The sequence below is a fragment of the Triticum aestivum genome, chromosome 1D, assembly GCF_018294505.1.
Source record: "Triticum aestivum cultivar Chinese Spring chromosome 1D, IWGSC CS RefSeq v2.1, whole genome shotgun sequence".
Classification (NCBI taxonomy): Eukaryota; Viridiplantae; Streptophyta; class Magnoliopsida; order Poales; family Poaceae; genus Triticum; species Triticum aestivum.
The window spans coordinates 425,643,775-425,649,774 of record NC_057796.1 but is presented as its reverse complement, the minus strand read 5'-3'; the positions used below and the strand labels follow the sequence as shown (position 1 = coordinate 425,649,774).

General features: G+C 47.4%; 1 pseudogene across 1 annotated transcript; it reads right to left on the bottom strand.

The window, feature by feature from the left end:
• Positions 1-283: 283 nt before the first annotated feature.
• Positions 284-4,057, bottom strand: LOC123160026 (uncharacterized; annotated as a pseudogene). Its single transcript, XR_006479960.1, has 9 exons — positions 3,558-4,057; positions 2,628-3,362; positions 2,376-2,525; positions 2,126-2,285; positions 1,806-1,880; positions 1,646-1,732; positions 1,345-1,502; positions 1,052-1,207; positions 284-964 (listed from the first exon to the last, which is right to left on the bottom strand). The product of XR_006479960.1 is annotated as an uncharacterized protein (transcript).
• Positions 4,058-6,000: the final 1,943 nt, after the last annotated feature.

Below are 6,000 nucleotides of genomic sequence, written 5' to 3'. Positions count from 1 at the left end.
TGTCACCATCTCTCAATGTATTTCTCGTGAGCATGCTGAATTAACTAGCCTCTCTTGTATGTTAAACAATGCGCACTTCCATTCATTGAAAACTGTCTTGTTGCTACATTCACAGAAATGGCCGCATTGTATGGAGCAGCAAGCCAGCAACACATAGCATTGGATCACGGTTACCAAAACACTAGCTGCAACAACACATCCTAATTGCAACCAAAAGGCAGCATTACTTACCAATCACATACTACTCCGGTTCCAACTAATTCTTACTAAACTAAGTTCAGAATCACATCTTGTTAACTCGAATCTCAAGAGACTACTCCTTGGATGCCCCAGCCCCAAACACATGCGTAGGCGGCACAAGCAAGACGAATGGCAGCTTCTCCGCGACGACATCGCGGGGCTTGGAGCTGCTCGTCACCGCCTCCGTGTCCACCATACATCTGACGCCTGCAACGTCCGGCGGACCATATGCCCACATCATGGCTGGGTACTGCAGCGACGGGGACGTGCTGGCCCTGATGCACACCACTGACACAACAGTGATCGCATTGAGCAAGCCCACAACAAGAAGGAACACGCCGCCGTCCTCCGCGAGGAGCAGACGCCGCGGTTCTGACACCGGAACCTGAAGCCAGAGAACCTTGCCGTACTCAATCTTGTGCACAGGCCAGGAATGCAGGGTGGCAAGGTGGCCGAGGAGCGCCGGTGGCGGGCCGGCGAAGCTGCAGCCCGGCTCCGTGCAGAAGCAGGGTGCGTGTGGGCACGCACTATGGTGATCGTCATGCTCATGGTAGGTGACGTGGCTCTGGCAGCCATCGTGGGAGCACTTTATCGTTGCCGACGAGACGATGCCGTCCATTGCAAGGCAGGGGGCAAAGCCTCCACCGCCATGCTTGCACATCGGGCACTGTCCGCCAGGGAGCTCGACAAGGCATGTGCCACAAGCTGAATGCCCGCCATTGCACTGCACAAATTCAAGATCATAGCAAGAGGTTAGTATTAATGCTGCCTTTCTCAGGTGAATGGAACAAAGAATTGGTCAAGTATTTGCCTGGAAGACAGGAGGCTTTAAGGGGCGGAAGCAGAGGCGGCAGTCAAGCAAACTTGTTTCCACTCTGGCCTTCCGATCGCCTTTCTCCATCGTCAACAGAGAACCCCTGTTTCTTACCATGGAGGTGCCTGGAGCAACTTGCGTCCCCTCCGTAGTCTGCAAAAAAATCATGGAGTACAACACATAACATACATGCCATGCCGTGTGGAATTAGCACCCACTATGACTATGCACAGAAATTTCTTCCGCAAACTCTTAGAACGCTGTGACAAAAGTGAATAGCATCTACATACTTGGGCAGCCTGAGGTTTGGAGGAAGGCCCGTTGGACCGCAACTGCTGGCTATCTCTTGGAGATTTTCTGCGTTCTTGCTCCAGGGAGAGATAATCTGTTCTGACAGCATTGGCGGTCATAAACACGCTCCCCTGCCTGGTGTGAATGTCTCCGTGAGCTGCAGTTAAGAGTTTTATCTGTGATGTAAAATCAACATGAAAAGAAAAATATAAAGTTATACAAACACAACAATTGCAAATTCATGAGATATGTAGTTTGCTTGAACATCCAGTTCCATGAAATTCTAACACCTTCATATACCTCCACATGAACCATCATGAACTGAAGCAGAGTTGTCCAGATCATCTCTGCTGCTGTCAACAGTAGGCAGCAGGGAAGGTGATCGAGCTACAGAAAAGATGGGTTAATGCAAATGATATCAAACTAGCATAAAAAGAAGAGAGTGTGAATATAAAATAACCTTGATTCTTGTCAGGTAGGATTGTAGCATTGGTCTTGTGCCTAACATCAAGATTTGTTTCCTCCATCATCTCATCTTGAAAAAATAATAGGTAATGCAAAATGAGTCGTTAAAAGGTATGAAAACACAAAAAATAGTAATGAAATGGTGGACCATACAGATGAACAGATCTCATCACAACATGGACATCTAGATCCATCATATTCAGAACCTTGGTATAACTGGGGCAAGGGCACTACGTCCTGTCTCTAATGTCTCAACAGTTTGGGAGGGTTGTCCGGACGGAGATAAATGATCAAATTTTGCAGGCACCTCCTTACTAACATTGGGTTCACCAGATGATCCATCATGAACTGAAGCACGATTGTCACTATAATTTGTGAGAACTCGAACAGTAGGCGGCGGGGAAGGTGGACAGGCTGTAAATAAGAGCTGAGATTGGGAATCCTCGAAATAGTAGGTACCCTCCTTGGGCCTAAGCTGTTAAAAGTAATATAGTGGTGTCACTTAAAATCTGAGACTACAGTAAAGAATGTATCAATGATGTATGGTGAGAACAGTAGCACTCACCGCAAGTTTACCATATGTTTCAAGGCCATTAGCTATCTGTGTATCCTCATGCAAGATATTCGCTATAATATCATTGGTGAAGTGTGCGATACGTGGGATTTCAATTGCATCAAGCCGATTCATACTTAATAGGTTGTCCAAATAAAAAATCTGCAAAAAGTAACAACATAGTATATCAAATGCAGATCACATCCTTTGATTAAAAGAGAAAAGAAGAATAAGAACAAAGTAACCAAACAGGGAATGACTTACAATACAAAAGAGGGTGCAACTAGTGAGGGACAGGGTTGGTTCAGACAATTTCTTGGAATTAGCCAATCTCTTGGGATAAGCCAATCTCTTGGACTTCCAGGAAATTACAGCGTGGCTAATGTCGTCAACAAGGACCTTGCACCAATCAATATTTGGGAGATTGTGTAAGTCAGAAGTCCAAGCCGCATCCCTCCCTGTGATATATTTACTCGTAGTGGGGAATAAGAGACGATTGAACACAATTATAATGAAGCATCTTATCGTCAAGTCGTCATCGCCCCCGAGGCGTATGCGTTGGTACAAGACTTCAAAATCAATGTTTTTCTGCTTAGGGACACCAAGTAGTTTCTTGAGCGTCAAAAGTTGCTCTCTTTTTTGTGCACAGGAGAAAGGAGGTGGATCTATGCCGCCATTGGGTAAGCCAAGGACACAATGCACAGCATGGGGTGTAATCTTAAGACCACCTTGCGTGCCAACATTGATCACAAGGGATTCACTTGTATTGTCCATTAGAAACACGGGCAGGTTCCTTGTCCGGAGCGCATCAACAGTCAAACTGAGCACCCACCCAAAACCTAACTTCTTGATCCTTTTCCTCTGGCAATCTTTTAGAATTTCAATCGCTGATTTAATAAACTCTGGAGCACACCTTATGGTGGGACGACACTTCTTCTTCTTCTTCTTCTCGTCATTTTTTGTGGGGATGGTGGAAGAGTTGTTGGAGACTTTCTTAGCCTGCATATAAAAATATAATAGGTAGAGGCAGCAAACTATTAGACTTAGAACAGCAATAGCAACCCAATTTCCCAAATAAAACGGTACTAATTGGTACCTAGGTGTGACCCAAAAAGAGACATGAATTGACAGCAGTATGTAAATAACAAGTAGCAACACATGGAGATTCAGCAAGGATGAGACAACGTAAATCACCTTGGCAGCCTTTGATTCATGGGTATTCTTATGCTTGGATCGCCGTGGGGGAATGAAATCATCTTCGTCGTCGCTGCTGGAAATGAGTTCCGGGGAAGTGGAATGCTTCTTCCTCTTGCGCACCGAAGGTTCCGTATTCGAAGAACCAGCCGAACTAACTGGCTGCTCCATGCCCTCCGTTTCAGATCGGGATTTCGAGCGATTCGCCGCCCAAACGCGCCCCGGGTGGCGGCGCCCTTGTCCGAAGCCGCGGCTCCCAACCCCTCGCGGGCGGCCCGTCGATCTGGATGGGACGCGCAGCGCCGCCTCCGCCGCGCGGCCGGGCCGGTCGATCCGACTCCGGCGCGCGGCCTCCTCCTCCTCCGCGATCTCCCTCCGGCGTGCTTGGCTGCCAGTGGCTGAGGTCCCTAGTTAGCGTTGGTATGGTGGATTGGACTGGATTTGCGCCGTGGAGTTGGTGCTAGTGCGTGTGCGCATTGGCGGACCCAGAGGGTGTGCCGGGTGTGCCGTGGCACACCCAGCATTTTACAGATTTTTTCACTATATGTCATCTTTTTCTGATTTTATTGGTTTTACAGTACTAGAACTAATTCATCTGAAGCTGTACACGTACATGCGAACCTAGCAAACCGTAGAAGCAGCTCAACTTTTTTTCTACTAGCAGCACTATGTGTGTGTCCAGCTAAAGACTCCTGTACACATACATGAGCCCGGTAGAAGCTAGCTAGATCAATTTCATCGATCAATGTTGGCAAAAAAATCAACCCTAGCAGCGACTCGTGTAGATTGCAAACAGAAAAAACGAAAAAAAAATTAGGACTCTTCGGTCTGCCCCGTTATTTCTTGAGACAACTTCGACCTATCATGTGCTATTTTCAACGTTTTTCTTTTTGCGAAAAGGATCAAATCAACTATAAACTATAAAGGTTCACTGGAAGTACAAAACACCTCAAGCATAATAAAAATTACATCGAGATCCATGGACCACCGAACGACCAGTGCCGCCGACGCGCCGCTGTCGTCGCTCCCCTACTGGAGACGGCCTGATCTTGTCGATGACAGCCGGGAAGTCTTCGTGCACGTGCCAGGAAGTCTTCCCCGAGGAGCTGGCAGGAATCTACGCCGGAGCTCCGTCTAATCCGTCCCAACGAACGAAGTTGAGGAGGATTGGAGCCCGGAAGACTGACTCGAAGAAGAAACGCCATCATTCGTCTGAACGCCGCCCTGCGAGGACTAAAATCCTACCTATCTACTAGCCGGATTCGACACATCAGAAATCCCCTCCCTGCCACCGGCCGCCGGAGTGGCAGGCGGAGAGAAGGCGAATCCACGTACTCGCTGGTGAATCGAGGGGGGGAAGGCTTTCCCTAATTGCCCTGCGAGAGGGGGAAAAAACTAGGTATAACGAGATTTGATACTTCCTCCTGTCCACGTCCGCCGTTCCTGCATCTCCGTACTGGTCCTAGCTCAAGTGTATTTCTTCTTTTCAATATTTACAGACGCTCGTGAATCTTCCATGCCTATTTAATGCATCAAATCCCGAGACGGTACTCAACCGCCCATATATAGAGTGCATTCGCGCTCGAGCGCAGAAACACCACGTCCGATTGGTAGTATTATCTCCATTTTGTTGAAAACATGAGGTCAAATAAAGAAGGTTGCAGCTGAAGGGCAAACCGAAGTTATTCTTGTGTATCTTTCATGTAAGACTATTTGTATTGTAATTTCGCAAATTTGAAATTATTTTCTAAAACATAATATTGTGAGACTTGATTGAGCTATTTGTGTTATTCTTTTGCCATACATGATATGACACTTAGACTAGGCAGATTTTTTTGAAGTGTGCACACCCTCCATTTTTTCCTAGGTCCGCCACTGCGTGTGCGTGAGCGAGTGGATAGAGCTGGAGCTGGATGGGAAGAGACGCGAGCGAGGAGCACGGGAGGAGGCAGCACGAGCTCAATGTCAGAGTAGAGTGAGTAAACTGTGTTTACTTCTAGTAGGTACCATCACCCACCGCTCGTGCTGTGCTACTGCTGTCTTCTTCTTTTTTCTAACATCTTTTTGGCAAAAAGGTTTTCACCCCGCTTTTATTTATATATAAAGCCACGATCAATACAGATAAAACGTGCAAACACACAAACAACTGAAACATGGAACAAAAATAAGATAGCATCACCACTCCAGGGCACACATCAACCAACTTGCCGGTCGAAATAAGATACCATCAGTTTGACGGAGGAGGGTCAAATAAACGATGCCTCCAAAGAGGAGACCGCCATCCACGGACGGCGGCGGCGGCGAACTGACAAGGTCAAGCACGACATTTGCCGGTGCCACGCCAACAAACCCGAGAGAGCATCACTGGCAACCAACTACCACACCCAATGCGTCTTGCCTAAAGAAATACATCTGACACCCTATCAGCATGACACCGATCCCG